The 24,229-nt window shown below is 40.9% G+C and overlaps 2 long non-coding RNA genes across 2 annotated transcripts; both read right to left on the bottom strand.

Moving 5' to 3' along the window:
* Positions 1–443: 443 nt before the first annotated feature.
* On the bottom strand, positions 444–1,911 carry LOC134227217 (uncharacterized). The gene is made up of 3 exons (XR_009983629.1): positions 1,861–1,911; positions 1,726–1,800; positions 444–1,654 (listed from the first exon to the last, which is right to left on the bottom strand). It is a non-coding gene; the product is annotated as an uncharacterized LOC134227217 (long non-coding RNA).
* Positions 1,912–14,680: 12,769 nt separating this feature from the next.
* Positions 14,681–16,101, bottom strand: LOC134227215 (uncharacterized). Its single transcript, XR_009983628.1, has 3 exons — positions 15,435–16,101; positions 15,292–15,363; positions 14,681–15,218 (listed from the first exon to the last, which is right to left on the bottom strand). It is a non-coding gene; the product is annotated as an uncharacterized LOC134227215 (long non-coding RNA).
* Between the last annotated feature and the right edge of the window lie 8,128 nt (positions 16,102–24,229).

Here is a 24,229-nt window from a genome sequence, read left to right as displayed (position 1 = left end):
CACGAGGGAATATGCGAAACATTTTGAGCGATTGATCAATTTTTTATGTAACTCGTAATAGTGAGCAATGAAATATTCAACTACAAGCGTGTACCAATGAATTTTACTAGAATTAAGTTAGATTTCACGAAGTACAAAATAAATAATAATAAATTAGAAATGAATAATATAAATGTATAATACAATAGAAATACGATAACAACGAGAAAATAATGTAATGAGCAACAGATTATCAACAAAAATAAATAAATAATTTAACAATGAAAAAACGTGCAATAAATATACAAGACAATACTTTCAAATTTCAACTAAATGTTCCTACTATAGAAAAAAATATATTTAAAGAAAGAACCATAAAAAGCCTTTATTTCGTTGGGCGCCAGTTATAACCGTCAGCCTTACTGACCTTCCCGGCTTAAAAGTGAGATGGCTTAAGCGCCACTCCCGAGGGAGACCATCCACCAATATTTGGGTTGCCCGACCGTTGAGACCTTTCAGGGGAAGAAGGCTCAGTTTTTAAATTTGGTCCGGGAAGTTAGATGGCTGACTGAAACTGTCCGCAAAAAGAAACGCTACTAATGCGTTTTGTGAATACAATTACCTAGAACACGATTGCAATTAACGGCCAGTGAGGAATTATATAAAGGGGGTTTTATCATCACCGGCAAGTATCCCGAAATTCCCAATCGAACCGACCCGTATCCGATTAAAAAGTTGCCCGGTTGGTTTCGGAGCCAACCTCCCCAGTAAAACAATTTCTACAACAAAAAACTACAAACGGGACACGTGTGACATGAAAAACACTCAACTCATTTCACTTAATTGGGACCAACATTTATTGCAGGAATCTATCTGTCCGCTTCCTCATTTCTCATACTCTACGACTGAAATGTTTCTGTATACGCACGGAACAAATGAGCTTTTATCCAGTCACATTGAGCTTTATTTCTTACATCTATCTTTCTACATCAGTGTTCATTTCTCTTCGCTCTTCTCTTCCTATTCTCACTCAACCTTTCCCATGCTATGGTCCCTGTCTACCTATCGTGTGTGTGCTTGGCTTAGGTGTGCTTTACGAACAACGTGCTATTGAATCTCTCGTTCGCCCTGCGAACGCAACGGGTTTTCGATTCACGGAATGTTCAATTCACGGTCTTATAAAAACGGCCGTGCACGCCACGCAACGGAAGCTATGTTGCGGCGTGAATTAACTTGTCGTCATGCGCATGAATATAATAGGTGGTGGGTACTCACAGACCTTTACATGGTGACGATGACGCCGCCGGATGAACGGAAAGGGGGTGGCGGTGAATTCCCTGCGGCTCTCTCGTTCGGCGATGAAGCTCTGTTGCCGCCGGGGGTAGGCGGATTGCCTTTCTGCTGCTGCTTGGCGGTCGGTTTACTCGTTCATCGGAATAACTTACTTTCTTTGCGCGCGACGCGACACGTGCGTCGAGGTTTCCCTAGTCGTCACTAGGGGAACGGAAATGCGATTGCGCTTGCTGATTCGTCCTGCCTAGGGAGCGTAGAAAACGGAAGCGTCCCTCTTCCGGCGTGCCCCGGGAGAACTTCTGAGCCTGATGGTGGGGTCAGAAATGGCCACTGGGAGTCCGGTTGTGGTGCCACGGACGGTTGAACGGCTTGGCAAAAAAACCTTCAAATAGTTGGTTACACGTATCACGTGTTAATTTCACAATACAAATAGCACAAATTAGCACGAATTACCTTTAATTGCACGAAGCCACACACGATAACACACCGCCTATCAACAATCGCACACACAATGACTTGTTCTACAAACTAGGGGAAAGGAATTCTGGTTTTAGTTAAGATTCACTAATTGACTATCTTTCATGTCACCTTATACAAGACACCACGGCGCGAGAACTTTGGGCCACTCCTGCCTCTTCCACGGATCAGTTCGAAGTGAACTTGATCAACTTGGGAATCCTCAGATTAACCGCCAAATTGCAAATTGCATCACCGGACATCACGAAGTTAATTTCGTGATTCCGAAAATTACTCTCGCGCTCTAAATAATCATATTCGCGCATGTTTGCATCTCTTTCCACGAACAGCTTCAATCATCCATCTCGCTGTTCGGCCCCAAAATCTTGGGTGGAAAGAAAACGCCAAAGGTCATTGCAACCTGAAAGGATTCTCAACGGGTCGATGCACGCGGGCGATAGCATGTGCTACAAGCCACCCGGCAGATTTGATCCATTTGGGCAATCAATTCCCACGGCCGCTCACAACGTCAGTAGGAACTCACACAATTAATTTTGTTTTGCGCTTCTTGAGAGTGCCGCTCATGAACAGAATGAACGCTAATGTAGTGAATTTTGAATTTGTGCTCTAGGCTGGTTCAACATATTTGGCAAATTATCAAATTGATTTATTAAATCCTAATCACGAATATTACGAGTAACATATATTGAACAATAAAACATGAAACGACATGCTCGTTACAAGGTACATATAGAGAATAATTGCGGGGCCCTCCTTAGCCGTGCGGTAAGACGCGCGGCTACAAAGCAAGACCATGCTGAGGGTGGCTGGGTTCGATTCCCGGTGCCGGTCTAGACAATTTTCGGATTGGAAATTGTCTCGACTTCCCTGGGCATAAAAGTATTATCGTGTTAGCCTCATGATATATATACGAATGCAAAAATGGTAACCTGGCTTAGAAACCTCGCAGTTAATAACTGTGGAAGTGCTTAATGAACACTAAGCTGCGAGGCGGCTCTGTCCCAGTGTGGGGATGTAATGCCAATAAGAAGAAGAAGAAGAAGAAGAAGAAGAAGAAGATATAGAGAATAAAAACCACAATTTTCAAGAAAATTTTGATTGCAGCGTTCTCGTAGAAGCGCAAATATGCGCAGGCAAATAACTCACTATAAGGTGGTACTAGGGACATATTTCATTCCCCCAGTTACAGATGAGGGAACATTTGGGGACATTAGGTGGGGACATTGATATAATGATATATAACCAAAATATCAAAAAGCTTAGGTTTAAAGCTTTGAAATGGTATACGGTAGCCTCATATTTGGAGGTAAATTGGCTTCATAACATACAAATTAAAGTTGGGAATGATTTGTTTTATTTTTACAAGTTTTTTTTACTTAGCCAGCCCATATCTTTTGACTGAATGACCATAACGCTTCAATATTCCTCGATTGGCTCATTGGTAAGACCAAGGCAGTGTGTAGTGGCGAAGGATGAACCTCAAGCTCACCCAACTCAAAGGTAAACAAAGGTGGCAAAAGCTGGAAGGATACGATGGGCACGGTATGTCGCAAAAATACCGGACAGCAACCCTGTAGAAATGGTGTTTGCTTCAGAGCCGGTTGGAGCTTTCGGAGAACTCGATGATTAAAGAGGCAGATCGGATAGCTTTCTAGGTTTTGAAGCTTGAGAAGATGCGTACAAACGGGAAAGCTGTTTATTCGTACGAAGAAGACATTTTTGTGACCCGTATAAAATACGACAGGCTTCATTGGGACATTTAGGGCCAATGAGGCAAAAGTAAAAAGTAAAACCAAGTTTATTATACAACCAAATAATTTTGAAGCAAAAGTGAACCGGGATGGGTTGGTCCAGAACAAGTTGGGTGGTAACGTACACGCCATACCAGGCTTAACCAAGTAAAATTCATTCCATAAAAGTGCCCTTATTCCACCTTGTGTCAATACCAGTGCAAATAATCTTGACCTGCCCAACAGAAAAGCTCCTCCGTTGGAAAACTAATATTATTTTCTAAGGATGTCATCACTCTTGGCGAACGGAAACTAAGCGAAGAAAATGGTCTCCATGGTCTAAGTAAGGTTTTATCATGATGCTGGTAATATCTTCTATTTATGATCCGACCCGTCGCTGGCCTCTAACCCCAATGCCGGTGCAGTGGCCAGTATGATGTTGAATGAAAACTTTCCCACAATAAAGCCGGTGGAAGATGAGAACGTCTTCAAAACAAAGGGGCTTGTCGGTATTTTAGGGATGAAATGATTGTCTAGAAGGGAAGAAGCTTGTGGCATATAGTTTGTGCTACCTTGAATACCGGAACTCTTTCTTGGTTTCGTTTGAGTGTCTACTGTGTTGCTTTATCTTTGAGAATGGTGCTTACGTTGCCCGTTGGTTATACCATTATACGCTTTTGAGTCTTGTAACTGCAAAATAATTGCTTCCTTCTCCTGGTAAAAATGTATACAAACCATACAAACAGGTTAACAATAATAATAAATAAAAAACGAATAACTGTTTCAATTTAAATCTGTTTGTTGCTTTGGTAATGCTCGATGCAATAACATCTGTTGTATTTTTTTAAATGACAAATGTGTGTGGCTTTTTGCTCTTAAACCTTAGTTGGTGGTTGTTGGCCGGGAAACTTTCTTCCCAATCAGCAACACAGATTGTTTTGATTATTAGGTAAAACCTACATTTTAAAATTGATACAGCGATAGTGATTGGGTTTGATTTTAATTAACAGTTGTTCATATTGTACTAACTGGAATCAAACTTTCAAGTGATTCGGATTACTCGGTGAAAAGTTTCACAAACTACTCAGGGGCCATCCACAAAGTACGTCACGCTCCTAGGGGGGAGGGGGGGTTCCGAACAGCGTGACGACTCATACAAAAATTTTAGAGGTTTAATACAAAAAGTGTGACGAAGGGGGGAGGGGGGGTTGAAAATAGCCAATTTTTGCGTGACGTACTTTATGGATCTTCCCTCATCAATAATTTTACCTGCAGCTGACACACATGAATGCAATTTCCTATTCAGTTTCAACTACTCGAAGTGCTGATAGGCAGTCATTGTTTTAATTATCACGACTAATAGATGAGACCATTGAAATGAACGTAACCAAACTGTTGAAGTGGTTCTTTTCAGCTTCCTGCTACTCTTCATATAAACCAATAGAAATTGTATTTCTAGGAACTTTTTTCAAATGGGCGTACATGATTCTAAGCTTGATTTTTGGAACGGCGACTGTGCTCATAAATTAAACTGTTTTGGTGAACTTATGTGCCTAACAGAAGGAATAGATTCCGATCTATCTGATAGTACCGTTAGCTGAACGAAATATGCTAAATTGAGAAAGTATTCGCCATTTCAAATTTCAAGGTCAAACACAGTTACGCCTATTTGAAAAAAGTTCCTAGATTTGCTCTATTCATATGCTGCATAGCGAAGCTGTTAACTGAATATAAAAGTGCATACTGGCTTAGTACCGCACAGAAGAGAAGTTGCACATCGACAGCATCCATCCGTCTGCCAATCAAAACTACTCAACTGAATCGGAAAACTTCTTTGTTGACTTTGCCTACCGGCATAACCATCGTCTCTCGTTGTCAATCGTCGGGATGCGAAGCTGCAAATGCAAGCAGTTTCAGTTCCAGCATGATGACTAAGGTGAATGAATACTCTCATCGGAGGTACGAGCATTGCAAAGTGTTATTCGGGGCGAATATATGTGAGTTGTATATCCATATTCCACTATGGACCTACTATTCGACATCATAAGGAAAAGGAACAATGCAATGGCTGGCAAAAAATTGCATCAGCGGGAAAATTGGTATTGAATAAACCTACATAAATTTTATTCATCTGTGGATGAGTATTGATTCGAAGTTAGTTTAAAGTAGAAGTTTAAAAATGACGCGTCCCAAGTACATCTTTCATCAAAAAGGTGGTTGAAATTCAAAAGATTCCTAAAAATTTATTTGGGTATCCAGGGTCCGTAATATATGAAAATTCAAAACAACTCGAATCATTTCGGGCTCAAGAATTCTCCTTGAAATCCTTATAGAAGCTCCCCTGGGAACTTCTAAATTCCTCCTGAAATTTATCGAAAAATTCCTCTGAAACTCGTTCGAAAACCATTCTCATGTAATTGTAATTCCTCCTTATCTAGAAACCCCTCACTAATTTTTTTAGGAAATTCATGAAGAAATTCCTTGAAGATTTCTTTCCTTCTCTTTAAGTTTTACTTCTAGAAATTTCTTCGTCTATTCTTCCAGAGAAATATCCGGCATTTCCTTCAGGAATGCATTCGAGAGTTCCTTCAAGAATGCATACGGATTTCCCTCCCAAAATTACATCACAAGTTTCATCAGAAATTTATGACGGAAGTCCTCTGATTTCGCTCCATAATTTCACTTGCAAATCTATAAGAAATTTCTTCGGAAATACTTCTAGGAACTTCTCCGGGAATTCCTCCAGGATTTCTTTCTTTGATTCCTCCAGGATAACTTCCAGGAATTTTTCTGGGAATACCTCCATAAATTCAATAGCGAAATCCTCTAGGATTTCATTCTGGAATTCTTTCCGCAATTACTTCAGAATATCCTTCAAGAATTCTTTTAGAAATTTCTTTCGGAATTCCTCCAGGAACTCGTTCAAGTATTTCCCAGGAAATTCTTCCAGGTGTTTTTCCGGGAATTCCTTCAGGAATTTCTCCGGGAGATTTTCCGCGGAGTTGTCCTAGATTTCTTTCCGGAGATCCTCCAGGATACCTTCCAAAAGTTCTTCTAGGTACTTCCAAGAATTCCAAGAATTCTAGTACAATTCCGCGGAAAATTTCCCGCAGAAATTCCTGAAGGAATTCCTGGAGAAGTACCTGAAGAACAAACCCCTGGGAATTCATCCGGTAATTTCTTCAGGGAATACTTTCAGGATTTCATCTGAGAATTTCTGCATTAAGTCCTCCTGGTATTTTCCGGAAATTCCTTAAGATATTTCTCCGGAAATTCCATCAGGAACTTCGCCAAGAATTATTTCAGGACTTCCTTGTTGAATTCCTCCGGAAATGCTTGCTTGTGGAGGTTTCTCCGGAAGCCCCTCTAAGAGTTTTTCCAAGAGTTCCTCCAGGAATCTCTCCAGGAACTGCACAGAGAATTCCTGGAGAATATTTGGCAGGAATTTAACAGGAAATGGGATTTTGGAAGTTCCTCTAGAAATTCAACTCCGGGTATTCCACCGGCTGTTACTCTAAAAATTCCTCCGGGAGTTCCATCAGTTCCTCCAGTAATTCATTCAGGCTTTCTTTCAGGAATTATTTTAAACTTTCTTTAGGAATTTATCTACAAATTCCTCCAGAAGATCCTCGGAAAATTTCTCTGGGAATACCTTCGGGAATTCCCCCGGGAGGTCTTTTAAGAATTCTTCCAGGAGTTCCTCCTGGAATTCTTGCGGAAGTTTATTTGGGAGTTCATCTAGAAGTTCTTACGAGAGTTCCTCATGATTTCCTCCGGAAATTCTATCTGTACCCGGGCAGAGACCATGAACAGAATAATAAAACATGATATGGACTTGATTGATATAAGAGATAAAAGAACAGGCAACAATATAAAAAATTTGCACCGAAATATCATTTAAATGTCAAGATATGCTATGGATAAGAACAAACTAATGGCATATGATATTGATCACTTACTACAAATATCATAATATGATTTTCTCATGATATTTTAGTGCAAAATATTGATATTATCGTCTGATCTTTTATCTCTTATATCAATCATGTCCATATCTCATTTTGCTATCTTATCATCATTTGATATTATTGAGCTATTTTCGTCTACTCGGGTAGTTCTTCAAGAAATTCCTCTAGAAGTTCCACCGGCAGTTCCTCCGAGAATTCCTCGGATAATTTCTCCGAAAATTCCTCCAGAAATTCCTTCGGGGCTTCCTTCGGAAATTACTCTGGGAGTTCCTTCTCAGAGGAACCCCCTGGAGAAACTGCCGGTGAAACTCCCGGAGGAATTCTCGGGGAAACTGCTGGTGGATCTCCCGGAGGAATTCCCGAAGGAACTGCCGGAGGAGCTCCCGTAAAAACTCCCGCAGCAATTTCAGGAGGAACTCCTAGAAGAATTCCTAGAAAAATTCATAGAGAACCTCCCGGGAGAACTTCCAGAGAAACTATCGGAAGAACTTCGGGAGGAATATCCAGCTAAATTTCTGAAGAAAGCCTGAATGATTTCCTGGAAGAGCTACTGGTGAAACTCCCGGAGGATTTCCCGGATGAATTGCCAGTGGGATTCCCGGAGGAAGTCTCGGAGGAATTCTTGAAGGAACTTCCGGAGGAATTTCTGAAGAAACTCCCTGGAGAATTTTCAAATGAACCTCTGGAGTAAAACTATCAGAAGAATTTTCGGTCAAAATCTTGGAGAATTCATCTTATTGACAAATCTCGTATAGCTGAAACCTTTGTAGGGGTATGGGGTCCCAGAGAAAATCTCGGAGGAGCTTCTAAAAGAATTTCATTATAAATTCCTGAAGAAGCCTAAATGAATTCCAGAAAGAAAACCTTAATGAATTGCCGGAAGAATTTTCAGAGGAACCCCCGTAGGAACTGCCGATAGAACATCCGGAATGATTCTCGGAGGAAATCCTGGAGGAACTCCCGGAGGAATTTTCGGAGAAACTCTTGGAGGATCTCCCAGTGGAAATCTTGAAGTTTCCAACGGAATTCTTTCAGGATTTCTTTGGGAGTGTATCTAGGAATTCCTCCGAAAATTCCATTGTTGATTTAATTTTCGGTATAATTCCTGTATTAATTTTCAGTGGAATTTCCGGAGAAATTTTTTGAAATTTCTATAAATTTTTTTTCGAAATTTATAGTAAATATTTCAGGAATATTTACTGGCAATTCTCGGCGAAATTGATGGTGGAATTCCTGAAAACGTTGCCGAAGAAGTTGCTGAAGGCATTCCTAAATAATCCCTGATAGAATTACTGATAGAATGCCTGCAGCCAATGTCGAAGGATTTCCTGGAGAAAGCTTGCATATTGTTTTTTTTCTGCCTATTTTATAATAAATATTATTTCAAAGTCGGGCTCGGTGGTCTAGTGGCTACCGCTTCTACCTTATAAGCAGGAGGTCGTGGGTTCAATTCCAGGCTCGTCACTTTCCTACTTTGTATTTCTATCTTAGTTCTTTCTGTGTTTCACTTTCTACCAAAACTTAAGTAGGTGTCCAACAAACCATCCTTCCCCTTCCTCAGCATTCGCAAGGACGTGGCCAGGACAGATCTTGACTATTGGAGGGTGCATTGCTTCCATCTAAGAGATAATGATTAGTCCCAAATCAATATCTGCGGTAACGGATGAAAGTGATGCTACTCTCATACAATAGTCTTAGCTTGTACCACCTACGAATTTTTGCGAATTGCTCAATGCTAATGCTAATTTTATAATAAATATTATTTTAGAGAGGATTTGTTTAGAAATTTAGATTATGATTCTAGTTTTTTAAAACTTGTGGAGGAATGCAGCATTTTTATAATAATTGTTATAGCCGATTTTATATTATTTCTAAACACTTATTTCGTTAATAGTTTTCTCACTTTATTTAAAAATATCTGATGAGCAATAAATCATGCATTTTTAAATCCATCCAGTACAATTCATGTGTTTTTATAAAACTACGATTCAGAAGCCATAAAAAAGTTGCCCCCCTACTCGAAATCCTGGCGACGTCCATGCGTGAAACTGGAGAGAAAGCTCAAAATTAGTCTTAAAGCTAAAGTACGTAGTAGCTACTGGCGACTTTTTGTCGATGGACTTTCACGAGAAACCACAATTTTAGAATTCTGGAGAATGGTCCGCAACATACGTGCTTGCATTTTCACTAACGAGATTAAAGAATACTCCAATCGACGGATATACAACTTCGTAAAAAAGGTCTATCAAGATTCCGTACCAGTAATCTTCTTGAATATTTGTTATTTGTTGACACGTTAGCTCACCCAAGGCTAGCATTACCTCCCGTTACCATACTCAATATTTTTTATGTCTTCTTCTTCATTGGCATTACATCTTCCAATGGGACATTGCCACCTCACACTTTAGTTTTCAATTAGCACTACTTCCACAGTTATTAACTGCGAGGTTTCTAAGCCAAGTTACCATTTCTGCATTCGTATATCATGAGGCTAACACGATGGTACTTTTATGCCCAAGGTAGTCGAGACAATTTCCAACCCGAAAATTGTCTAGACCGGCACCGGGAATCAAACCCAGCCACCCTCAGCATGGTCTTGCTTTGTATAGCCGCGCATCTTACCGCACGGCTAAGCAGGGCCCTTTTTTATGTTCAATTGTTTAATACCATGACCCAACAACTGAGTTGAGAAACATTCAGTACAATTTGTTATTTATTGAAATTGCTAAAAACAAGCACAACATTTGGTACTACCAAATTGGCTTGGTTTTGCAGAGCCCCAAGCAATTACTATTTACGCATTACGCACCGTATTTTCTAATTCAATTGCAACAATTGTAGCCAATTTCCTTGCGATTGCTCATTTTCCCAGTATAAGCATGAGGCATTGTTCGTTGTTCATGCGTAGTTCAAGTTTCTCGAGATTTCTCTTTCTAATTAACCGTTTCCACCGGCTCAGTTTCGTCAACATTTTTCGCTATTCAGGATATGCATATGTACCAACGCCATGTGAGGGCATGCGATATTAAAAAATATGTTTTGCTTCAGAAATGATATTCAAAGAATTCCAATTATGACAACATTTTCTTCAACCGTCTAAGACTTGACAGTCGAGTCAAAAACGAGACACTGAAGACGACCACACAGTTGTGGTCGAAATACGTATCTGCATAGATAACAAAACGTAGTGGAAATAAATGGATAGTACTAAACTCGTCTTGGATGGTTGGATACATTCCATTAAAAAGAGTCTAAAATATTTTTTCATATCAAAACGCTCCGCTCCTTTAATACGCAATAGTTACTATGCCAGTTGGAAATGCCATCGATAAATAGCCAAATATGTACGGCTACTGGTCTATTCCAAAAAATAACTATGATATGCCCGATGATCCATACCTCTTCTTCTTCTAGACTTTTTGCATGCGGATTGATATTGATAATGTTATAAAGCTAGCAGCTGACTCTACTACTGATCACAACCGCAAAAAAAAAACAAATGGTCTATAAACTGTTGGGTTTTAGCATAACTATTTACCAATTTTTTATTTCGAGTGATAACGTCGATTAGTTGATAACGCTGATATAAAATCTACATCACATACCCCAAGTACTACCTGTTCGGAAAAAGCAACGAGTAAAACTTCAGCCGAATTCGACGATCTCGACATCAAGACGTCAATATAAACGAAAAGTTTTCTCATTTCCATCTACGGATCCCATTCTTGCTGACAACGCCGGTTTGTTCCGCAGTCGAGAATAACTGTGGAACTTTTTCGCAATCTGGAAATGTGCCTCTCATGTGCACGACGATATTTGTGTACTTGAGCACATGTGTATGTCTTTCGAACTCTAACAAGATTACTCCTAGCCTAGGAATGGGGAATTTGTGTTGCTGTTAGCGAAAAATAGGGTTTCATTACAGACAAACAGACAAACACCATTGAACTTTAACTCATTAAAATCTGCTTCGAGCATTCGATGATAGCACTAACTTGGGTAAATTACATGTCAGATTTAGAATTAAAGTGACGAAATTTTAATAGAGTGTTGTTATACAAGAAAGGTAAAAATAAACTCATTTTTTTTAACGGAGAGCATAGAGTGCGTTGCGTGTAACGTCCGTTTCTCGGTGGGTAAATGTTATTCAAAAGTAATGTTTTTCCAACACAATCTCTATCTTAGATTCGGGAGTGTACTTTGCACTCACCGTGGACCTAAATTGAATTATGATTTCCTGCTGAAGTCGTTTTTGTTTCGAAAGTCCGTTGCGTGATCCCTTTGTATGTAAATATGAGTATAAGCAATTACCATCCGCCGTCATCTAAATTGCAAGCATAAAGATACTTGAATCTTGATACTTGATGGGCTACAGCTCTTCGATGAACCTACGCCGAATGGAGTATCCTTCTCCACTGGACTCGATCCTGGGCCAATCGCTTCCAGTCGCCCTGAACATTGAGCGCCCTCAGGTCCTCTTCAACTGTAAAAAAAACATCGGGTTCTCTATTAAATATTACCTTCACTTGACGTTCTTCCGGCATACGAACAACGTGATCAGCTCACCGTAGTCTGCCGTGTTGTATAAGCTTAATAATATCCAGCCCTTTACACACCTGGTACAATTCGTGATTCATGCGACGCCGTCATGTACCGTTCTCCTGTTTACCGCCGAGTATTGTTCGCAGCACCTTACGCTCAAACACTCCGGAAGCTCTCCGATCAGCCTCCTTTATCGTCCATGTTTCATGGCCGTATAAAGCCACCGGAAGAATCAGAGTAGTATACAGCGCGAGTTTTGTTTTCGTTTGCAGCCCTGTTTGCAGCTGCAATAAAATCTTCTATCACTTCAAATTTTTCACCATCCAGCACCATTTCGCTACCACTACCACTAATGAACCCACGTTGATTGCCAGCGACCATGTACTTCGTTTTGCTGGTATTGATCTTGAGTCTAATCCTTGCTGTCTCCCTCTTTAAAGGCACAAAAGCCTCTTCCACGGCACGGCGATCAATCCCGATAATATCGATATCCGTCCGCAAATCCCAGGAGCATATGCGATCTTGTGATAATGGTACCGCTTTTTTGCACACCAGCTCTCCTAATCGCTTCCTCGAGCGCTATATTGATCAGTAGATGCGAGAGTCCATCAGCCTGCTTTAATCCATCTAAGGTAACAAATGACGTCGATATTTCATCCGCAACCATTTCACTTGATTTCGATCCGTCCAACGTTCCAAGCAGACACATCGTCTGTTGTACTCCCGGAATTTATCAAGGATTTGTCTCAGCGTAAACATTTGATCCGTCGTTGATCGGCCCTTACAAAAACCTGCTTGGTATTCGCTGACCAAGGACTCTTCAAGCGGTTTCAATATGTTGAACATAATACGGGACATAATTTTGTACGTCGAATTAAGGAGGGTTGTTTCTCGGTAATTGGCGCACTCCAGTCTGTGCACTTTCTTAACGAGAGGGCAAATGAGGCCATCCAACCAGCTAGCAGGCATTTCCTCGTCTTGCCATATTTTCGACATAATATGGTGCAGAACTTCATAAAGCTGCTCACTGCCATGTTTGAGAAGTTCAGCCGGGAGCTAGTCCTTCCCCGCAGCCTTACTGTTTTTCAGCTCTTTGACAGCTTATTTAACCTCATCTAGTTTAGGCGACTCCACAGCTTGTCCATCGTCGCTAATTTTTATTCTGTTCACCGTTGCACCGCCACTTCCACTATTCAACAAAGTCTCGAAGTGTTGCTTTCACCTGGCAGTCACTTCGGTTTTATCTGACAGAATATTCCCTTGTTGGTCCTTGCACATGTCGGAAGATGGCGCTGTCTTTATCCGCACGGCATTGACAGACTCATAAAACCTCCGCATATCGTTCTGCTCCATTTTGCGCCTCGCTAATCACTTGTTCTTCATAATCTTTCTTCTTCCTGCGGTGGGTTCGTTTTTTAGAATTTCCCGGGATTCCCGATTCCCGGGATATGAACAGTAGTTTCCCGAATTTCCCGGGAAATGTTTTTACGGGTTTATTATTTGATATAAATGTTGGTCCTAATAACTAAACCTAAGGTACTGATTTATTATGTTTCTACTAATTTATCCCTCTTCGTAGGGAGCTGATTTTTGTCCCATTCATTAGATGATAGCTAGATGATGGTGATATGGGGGTAGAATGCTGTTTATCAACGAAATGCCTTTGATATGGTACCATAGCGGCTAGTGTTTCGGTGATTTCCTCAATTTTAGATTTTAGGCAGGCAATTTCCGATTCGATTGAATTTTCGGGAGACATTGAATTATCATCGATTGTGGCTTCCAAAGGACTTTCGGCGTCACGGGTCAAGCAATAGTCGGCTAAACAAGCATAGCATATCCATAAAATATTTTTGGTAAACAGCGCACAAACAGTGCTTTCGGCCAAACCTACACATGCAGCGTGGTAGCGTTTAGCACACCTTCCTTCGCAGATCATGTAGCGATCAGTTTTACGGTCAATGGTGTGTAAGCATTTGTTGCACTCCATATCACAAAAAACGGTGACTCCAATGCACAATGGTCGGAACCCGTGATTTGATGAACTTAATTGTTTTGTGCCCAAACGGCTGATGTGATCTAAATAGTGTCTTCAGAGAAAAAAATCACAAAAATATTGCCCATATTTGAGTGGATTTTATTTTTCAATAGTACCTACTGTCGAAATTTCCCGTTGGCTCTGCAGCCAACAGTGGTCGTGGCGGTAAAGTGCTCCGCTGCTGCTTATCCTCCATAATGGCTTGAAAAATTATTTAATTAACTCTTGTACTATTTGGAAAACTTTTCCAAACAGTATAAGATGTTGCTAACATTAGAATCCATTTCGGAAAAGGAAATGGATCCTAATGTTATTTAAGAAAATTATTCGGATTAACTCCATGTGCTCTTTTCTTTTCCTGTGTAATAGTTCAGGGTAGAACTATGCCTTACCTAAGATTAGGCGTACGACGAATGGGATTTGCCTCGACCCGCCCGTCACCACGTCCGGTATGCGAATGACCCGTGGTGCGGAAGCACCACTGGTTATATACCCTTGCTCGCCGGGGAGGGAGGGCTCGACGATGTTGCTGCTGGGTGGGGAAACCTCGACCCACTGTTGCTCGACCCGTTCGTCACGACGTCTGGTATGCGAATGACCCGTGGTGCGGAAGCACCCCTGGTTATATACCCTTGCTCGCCGGGGGAGGGCTCGACGATGTTGCTGCTGGGTGGGGAAACCTCGACCCACTGTTGCTCGACCCGTTCGTCACGACGTCCGATGAATGAATGAGTCTCAGTACGGTACTACCGCGTGTTTTATAATTGGAAAGCGAGCACAACAGGCTCCGCCTCTTTTAAAGAATGCTGTGTTGTGGCACTCCTGCGAATGCCAATAATAGCATGACAACCGTTAAATCAATCAGGGAATATTACATAGAGATGCTTTCATCTGGATTTTCATTTTCATTGAATTGCAAAAGCTTTCATTCATTTGTAATTTAAATTTATTTTATTATGTCTTTTTATCTACAATACTCTTCTCCTCTACTCTTGCTTCTTAAATTATGTCTTAATTACGTTACTGTATATTGTATATTTATTATTGTGTTATTAGATTTTGTTTATCCATTTTATTAAGATTATTTCTACCATATATTATAAATATATATATATATATTTTTTTCTCTTGTTCTCGTTGTGAGCGCTTTGTTCCGGTCTCGTGTAGCAAATCCAGTTGAAGTTACTGTGCCTGGGAAAAACAATAAAAAATAATTCTTTTTTTTTTTTTTTTGTGTACCTTAAACACGTTACATGTTTCTTACTATTCAATTCGATTTCTTCATTGTGCGTACTGGTTCGAGTGTCATGTCGTCGTCGTCTCAAGAAGGTTGTATCTAAGGAGATTCAAATGTATGTTATTGTTACCAACCAACGAACTGTAAGTGCATGCTTTACATCTATTTACCTATTCAAATATGTTATAAAGCACCATATCCTTGAATCTGTTTGGCAATTTGGTTTGTCGAGTTGGGCGTAGGTTAATATATTCTTCAGCGCTTTCCTTTTCATGAGATTCAGGCGTTGGAATAAGTACATCTTGACTTGGGTCTGTGTTATGTAGCTTTTCAATCTCTTGATCCGCGAATGAACTTTCTTCAGAACTTTCAATACAATTAGGTACTTTCTTTACATCTTGAGCATTGCGCGAGTATTGGACGGTGCGCGCTACGAAGTACGACCTTTGCCCCATCTCTTGCAATAATGGTGAATCGTTCAGACGAGAATGTTGGATCCGATTTCTGTTTCTTCTGGTGCGCTATTAATACAGTGTCGCCTACCTGAATATCGGAGAACTTAGCTCCCCTGCGTTCGTCAGCGTATTTCTTGCTCTGAAGCTTTGACTCAGCATCTTTCTGTTGAATGTCGGCGCGATCTAATGTTTCTGGGGAGTGCGTATCCCATAGACATGGAAAAGTTCCACGGAATTTCCAGCCCACTAACAATTCAAACGGAGTTACTCCTAACCGAGATAAGGGCCTAACTTTGTTGTGTGTGTGAACGTATTGTTCTAATGCTTTCCTCCAATTTACATTGTCCAAACGGGCTGCTGCTAAGGTCTTTTTAATACCAGTATTTTGTCTCTCTACCGAACCATTAGATTGAGCGCTTAGTGGAATCGACTTACGGATTTTACTCCTCGATTCTCCCAAGTTGCAATGAATTTCTCACTCTGAAAAGGTGGACCGTTATCGCTCTGGATTGCCATAGGGTAACCCCATACTTCGAATATCTTTGTTAAAGCAACATTTGTAGATTCTGCATCCATGTTTTTCATCTCGATAACGTGGATAAATCTCGAATAAGTATCAACTACTACCAGAAATTCTCCGAATCCGAAATCTTTATCAGTGAAAAAATCAATTTGCAAGATTTCCCACGGTCCTTGTGGCAGTTCCCTACTAGTGAGTGGAAGTGGTGCGTTTTTCTTTGATAATCTAAGGCAGGTTTCACATGCCTCTATATGCTTCTGCACGTCTTTGCTCATTCCGGGCCACCAGAAATGGTTTCGTAGAATACGTTTCATCGAAGCTGCTCCCATATGGCCTTGATGTGCCAATTCAATCGCTTTTGATCTTAAATTGGATGGAAGAATTACGCGATCTTCTTTGAAGATCAAAGCGCCTAGAGTCCGCAAATGCTTGGCTTGACATTCATATGCTCGCAACTCTCCAGTCCATTCTTTAGATATCAAAGATTCACGAATATTAATTTGCTCTCTGTCTGATTCTGCTTCTGTTTCAATTTGATTCCAATTAATTTCCATATTTCCTGTATCCAACACGAACAGCAGGTGTCCTTCCGATGAATCATCAAAGGATTGGGGAGGTCGTGTCTCGATGACCAGTCTCGAAAGCGCATCTGCGATATTCGTCTCTCCGGGGATACTCTCAACGGTAAAATTGTATGGCTGCAATCTGAGGGCCCATGCCTCTGCGCGACTTATGGCCCTTTTTCCTATTCGGTGCATGCCTCCAAAGATAAATTCATTTGATTTTGCATCGGTCCGGATTGTGAATGTTGTGCACAAAGATAGTTCGAAAACTTTTCGACTCCCCAAACCATGGCCAATGCCTCTTTTTGGGTGTGCGGATATTTCTGTTCCGCAACAGACAAAGCCTTGGAAGCACATGCTATGACTCTCGGATCGGAATCCTCGTTGAATTGGACCAGTACAGCCCCTAGACCGTGTGGAGAGGCATCCACGTAGAGTTCTGTTCTGTGCGTCTGGCTGTAATAACCCAAAGTCTTTATTTTAGTCCAAGCAACACAGGTGAGATATTCGAATTCTTTATCTAAATCCTCAGACCAATAAAAATTATCTGCTCGTGCTAGCTCCTTAAACGCCATGTTCGATCTGCTCTATGTGGAATGAACCGATCAATGTAATTTATCAACCCAAGGAAACTTTTTACTTCATCCTGATTCTTAGGCTTGCGAAAATTTCTAATTGCTCGGATTTTTTCTTCTTCTACGCTCCATCCATTAGCAGACAGTTCAAATCCCAGAAAGGGGACCTCTTGCTGGTTGAGCAAACATTTACTCTCATTGATCTGGACGTTATGATCTTCGAAGCGTTTCATGACTTCTTTGAGATTTGCATCATGCTCTTCTTTAGTTGATCCGAAAACAAGCACATCGTCCAAATAGTTGACCGTACCATTACAACCTGATAGAATAACTGCCTGCATTACTTCTTGGAAAATGTCTGGCGCATTACAGAGTCCAAACGGAAGACGTCGACATCTATATAGAGCATCACCGGTAAAGAAATTCGTCAAGTGTCGGCAGCGTTCGTCCAGTTCAATATGAAAAAATGCATTCTTTAGGTCGATGGTTGAAAACCACCGGGCTCCATGAAGTTCCAATAATATTGATTCGAACGTAGGCATCTTGAATGGTGTTCGGTATATACATTTGTTCGGGCCTCTCAAGTCCACAACCAATCGAATGTCCTCTTTACCTTTTGGCACAACTAGTAATGAGGAACAGAATGAACGATCCATTTTTTCCGACACTGGCTCAATTATTCCGGAAGTCAACAGTTCGTCAAGTTTGAGTTGTACAAGTCTTTTGAATCCTGGTGGTATATGCGTATACACATTCCGCGCTGGGGGCATGTCTTTGTTATAGTGTAACAATACCGGAGGAACGTTGAATTTTGGGAATTCTGCACCTTTTTTGGAAACGTTGTTTACCGTAACTAATTCGCTCTTCCAATGATTATCGTAAGTTCCAACAGGCACTCTTAATCCAATGTCCAACAAGCTATATCGAGCTGCCGTGCTGAAACTCAGTAATGATCTCATTTCTTCAATAACATAGAACTTTTCCAAGTAAACTGGTCTATCATTGGAAACGTATAGTTTTGCAGAGAACGTTGCGATTACATTGATTTCTCCGTGCGAAGCGTAAGCACGAAGTGTTTTGTCCGATTTGTAACACAGATCATAGATTTCTTTGGCTTTAGATTGATCGCGAAGTATTTTATCCAGTGTTTTCTTGGTGATTGTGTTAACTTGTGCACCAGAGTCCACGAAAAATATCACACGTGTTTTAGCCACACGCCCGACTACATAGGCGTCTTCTTCTGCAGGGATATCATATGCTGGCAATGAGCATATTTTCCTATCAGGTTTATCTTCAGGTTTTGGGTTATCTATCGATTTCACGAGCTCCTAGAATTTATACAGTGTTACAAACGCATTTCATTTGCTTATACCAAGAGCTATCATATTCCCAATTGTTCGACAGTATTTTGGATATTTTAGTCAAGTTCCATACTTTGCTTACATGAAACGGCAAGAAATTCGTTTCTGATTATTAACGGCAATGCACCCACTCATACTGGGCGCGATTACATAATACGGTGCATGCGACGCTTTGTGTTGCAACGCAATTATTAGATTTGAAAGTTTATGAGAAATTGCCGCTCCGTTTCACGCATCGCAAGCCGTTTTGTTCTAAATACGACACTTCCAAGCAACACCCTTGCCACATAGGGGTTTCTGTGACTTATGTGTAACCCAATTTACATGTGAGCTGGTGAAACCAATCTGCTTGATTTGTGCTGCTCGGATTTGTTTCGATTTCTCTAAGAGTTTATTAAGAGACAAAATATAACTTCTTCTAGAAAAATTCAAGAATTATTTATTTAAACCAGTTTCTGTTTCACATCGAATAACAAAAAAATCCAAATTACATTCGAACGTTCAATAAGATAGCTCAAACTGGTATATTCATTATTCCACGTCACTATCATGTACCTTTTCTCATCTTCTTCACCGTTTTGGGTGATTGCTGCTATTTTCGGCTTTGATTCTTCATCAGCTGGTTCGTTCAACTGACGCTTCTGACCTGCTCCTACCTGCGGTTGTGTTGCGCAAGTGCGAGCTAGATGCCCACGACGCTTGCAATTGTGGCACACCTTGTCCAAATTTGGACAATTAGAGGCCTCGTGGTATATGCTTGCACATCTCCAACACGAGCCGCGTGAAGAACCTTCGATGCTAGCCCGCTCTCGCCGATAAGTTCCTCTTCCTCGTTGATTCCCTCTGTATCTCGGTCCGGCACCACGACCCGGTCCACGACGAGACGCCGGTCGTGTATATGTGGATTGTGTTACGGTAGCAATAACCGAATTATTCTGACGGTTATGCTTTTGGTATTCTTGCTCGTTGAACAGTTCCATCTCACGATCTCGCACCATTTCGATCAAGCTGTTTAAGTCCCCCTGGTTGACCCAGTTTCTATGGGCTAGTACACGGACTCGACTGTCGGCAGTACCCTTCACTATTGTACGTACTACAGCTTCCATTTCCTCATCACATTTATAGCCGCAAAGTTTGGCCGCTGCAGCAACGCGTCTAACAAAAGCAAGGTTGGATTCTCCGTCACGTTGCACCATGTTCATTAGTTTCCCCCGTTGTCCGATAATGTACGTTCTAGATCCAAAATATTGATCCAAACGGGCGATTGCATTGGAAAATGGGTGTGTACATTCATTTGGCATTTCCGGGACGGACGATGTTCCTTGCATTATTTCCAGTAACTTTGGGCCAGCCTTAATCCGAAAGATATCCATCTTTGCACGCTCGTCTTGAGCGCGAACAAGATTGAACGATGCAACCAACACCTCTTTCCAATGTTCGTATGCTTTTTATCAATATCGGATTCACCTTCCGATGGGCTGCATTCAGGGATGTGTAATGACCCTAGGGACATATTGTTCATTGTGGCCAATATCGATGCGTTTTCTGATAGTACCGGTTGATTGGACTCGAACACTTCACTGGATCTGAAGTCGACTGAATCGTATGCCGCAGTTGTTGTAACTGATCCGCTTCCTTTTCGGATCTTACAATAGCCAATTCGGACTTAAGGGCTTCAAGCTGCTCCATAAGCATTTTCTTTGTTACTTTGCCTTTGGATTTCCTGTCGAAAGGAAAGAGAATAAAATTTGAGTTACTCTGTCTCGACTATCAGAGTACTGTCATAGTACATTGAAGGCATGGACACTCTGTCTCGACTACCAGAGCTCCTCATCTATAACGGATACTGCCTCGACTACAGTTCCGTTGCTCTTATCTGACGCTTTACAATGATACTTACTGCTTGGGAGGTACCGAAGTTCTGCTACCGGATGCGCCATTGTCGAAATTTCCCGTTGGCTCTGCAGCCAACAGTGGTCGTGGCGGTAAAGTGCTCCGCTGCTGCTTATCCTCCATAATGGCTTGAAAAATTATTTAATTAACTCTTGTACTATTTGGAAAACTTTTCCAAACAGTATAAGATGTTGCTAACATTAGAATCCATTTCGGAAAAGGAAATGGATCCTAATGTTATTTAAGAAAATTATTCGGATTAACTCCATGTGCTCTTTTCTTTTCCTGTGTAATAGTTCAGGGTAGAACTATGCCTTACCTAAGTTAGGCGTACGACGAATGGGATTTGCCTCGACCCGCCCGTCACCACGTCCGGTATGCGAATGACCCGTGGTGCGGAAGCACCACTGGTTATATACCCTTGCTCGCCGGGGGAGGGGAGGGCTCGACGATGTTGCTGCTGGGTGGGAAACCTCGACCCACTGTTGCTCGACCCGCTCGACAAGACGTCTGGTATGCGAATGACCCGTGGTGCGGAAGCACCACTGGTTATATACCCTTGCTCGCCGGGGAGGGAGGGATCGACGATGTTGCTGCTGGGTGGGAAACCTCGACCCACTGTTGCTCGACCCGTTCGTCACGACGTCTGGTACGCGAATGACCCGTGGTGCGGAAGCACCACTGGTTATATACCCTTGCTCGCCGGGGGAGGGGAGGGCTCGACGATGTTGCCGCTGGGTGACGCGACCTCGACCCACTGTTGCTCGACCCGTTCGTCACGACGTCTGGTATGCGAATGACCCGTGGTGCGGAAGCACCACTGGTTATATACCCTTGCTCGCCGGGGGAGGGGAGGGCTCGACGATGTTGCTGCTGGGTGGGGAAACCTCGACCCACTGTTGCTCGACCCGTTCGTCACGACGTCCGATGAATGAATGAGTCTCAGTACGGTACTACCGCGTGTTTTATAATTGGAAAGCGAGCACAACAGGCTCCGCCTCTTTTAAAGAATGCTGTGTTGTGGCACTCCTGCGAATGCCAATAATAGCATGACAACCGTTAAATCAATCAGGGAATATTACATAGAGATGCTTTCATCTGGATTTTCATTTTCATTGAATTGCAAAAGCTTTCATTCATTTGTAATTTAAATTTATTTTATTATGTCTTTTTATCTACACCTACTATTGAAAAAGTTGAAAATCTAACTTTTTTCACGAACGTGATAAAAAAAAAGTTTCTTCGGCAAAGTTGTAGATCTAGCAAAAATATGACATTTTGCCATAAAAACTTTTTTCCTACAATGAATACTTTTGGAGATATGAGCGTTTTTTATGGAAACTCCCTTAAATTTAGAATTTTTGGTATAACTTTTTTTCTAAACAAAACTCAGATTTGTGATGTTCTACAAAAATGTGAGCACTAAAAAACTACGCGTTTTGATAAATATAAAACTTTGCTACGACAACTATTTCAAAAGTTATGAAACTTTTAAAGTCAATTTCACACTGATTTCGATTGCGTATAGGGGAGAAGGTGGCAAACCGAATCACAATGTCAAGTACTCTTCTGAAAGTTCAGACTTTATACTATAAAGTAGTGAAAGTTTCGTGAGTGCCATTTCATAAACGAAGAATTGACGTAATTCAAAAGTATGGAGTTTTCTTTAGAAAAATACACTATTTTTCAATAAGAGGCGTATAGGGGAGAGGGAGGCACACCGGAACACAATATTAGGCACATTTTAGAAAGTTTTAATTCTATGGTTTATAGGTGTGAAGGTTTGGTGAGTGCCAATTTACACATAGAAAACTGGAATTGTAACAACAGTGTCTCACCTTTGACAACTTGTGCTTATTCTGCATCTCGTATGAGGTGAAGCGTTTCGAATGAAGTGACAATTGTCGATACCTCCCATCTGAAATACACTGTCGTTTTACGTGAGTTGTGTCGAAATCGACAATTCTCGGGTCATTCGAGACGCAGAACAAGCACATCTGCTTCGTTAATTTCATATACGTATATGCGTATATGCGTATATCGAAGAAGTTATGACCTTTCTCGACCTATAGCGGTTAGATGTTTGCCTGCAATGTCGATATGGCTGGGTTCATTTGTCGGTCTGGTCAAATAAATTTTCTTATGGCATAAGAGTACTATTAAGCTAGTTTCTTGGATATACAAATGCATAAATAGTAGATTGGTATAGAATCCTGGAAATTGGTAAACATGAAATTACCTCATAAACATTGAATAAGTAGTTATGTGTAGTGGCGGATGTCACAGAAGAAGACAGGGAGAGAGATGGCAAACATTGTCGAATAGTTATGTGATAGCTTGTGCTGCAGTGCTGCAGTAGTGATAGCTATTTCGTGGGTGCTAATTAAGTGAATAATTATGTTAAATATTTATATATTTTTAAGCCACACTTATTAAATTGTCCATTGGAAGACAGATGGCGCTTCAACTTTCTTGGGAAAATAATATCGATATCATTGATTTTCTAGTCAATGCCTGGAATGGGAGATCAACAACATCCCATCTTCCAGGGCCGGATTTAGCCGGAAGGAGGCCCCGGGGCCGACAACTTGTGGGGGCTCCAAAATGTACAAAAAAAGTTAGTTTTGATACATAATATTTGTGGGAGCCCGGGTCCATGCCCCCGCCCGCTGAGCCGAGATCTAGCTGACAGTCCAAGCCAATTCTCTAAGGCAACATAACAACGCAGACAAAATTTGGCCTTTCAGGTGGCGCACACTTTGATTGTTATTTTCTTGTTTTAAATTTAATTGTTGTCTGACGACAGTAATTATTTAATTTTATGCGTTTCGAGAGCTTCTCTCAGGTACTGTCGAAGCCGACCCTAGTGGTTTGTGTGTGAATTGGCACTCACTGAACCATCCCACCTTCAAACCATAAAGTAAAAACTTTCTAAAATGTGCCTGACATTGTGTCCCGGTGTGCCACCCTCTCCCTTATACGCATCTTATTGAAAAATAGTGTATTTTTCTAAAGAAAACTCCATATTTTTGAATCACGCCAATTCTTCATTTATGAATTGGCACTCACGAAACTTTCACTACTTTATAGTATGAAGTCTGAACTTTCAGAAGAGTACTTGACATTGTGATTCGGTTTGCCACCTTCTCCCCTATACGCAATCGAAATCAGTGTGAAATTGACTTTAAAAGTTTCATAACTTTTGAAATAGTTGTCGTAGCAAAGTTTTATATTTATCAAAACGCGTAGTTTTTTAGTGCTCACATTTTTGTAGAACATTACAAATCTGAGTTTTGTTTAGAAAAAAAGTTATACCAAAAATTCTAAATTTAAGGTAGTTTCCATAAAAAACGCTCATATCTCCAAAAGTATTCATCGTAGGAAAAAAGTTTCTATAGCAAAATGTCATATTTTTGCTAGATCTACAACTTTGCCGGAGAAACTTTTTTTTATCACGTTCGTAAAAAAAGTTAGATTTTCAACTTTTTCAATAGTAGGTACTATTGAAAAATAAAATCCACTCAAATATGGGCAATATTTTTGTGATTTTTTTCTCTGAAGACACTATTTAGATCACATCAGCCGTTTGGGCACAAAA

This window comes from Armigeres subalbatus, chromosome 3, assembly GCF_024139115.2.
Source record: "Armigeres subalbatus isolate Guangzhou_Male chromosome 3, GZ_Asu_2, whole genome shotgun sequence".
Classification (NCBI taxonomy): Eukaryota; Metazoa; Arthropoda; class Insecta; order Diptera; family Culicidae; genus Armigeres; species Armigeres subalbatus.
This window is presented reverse-complemented; position numbering and strand designations above follow the sequence as displayed.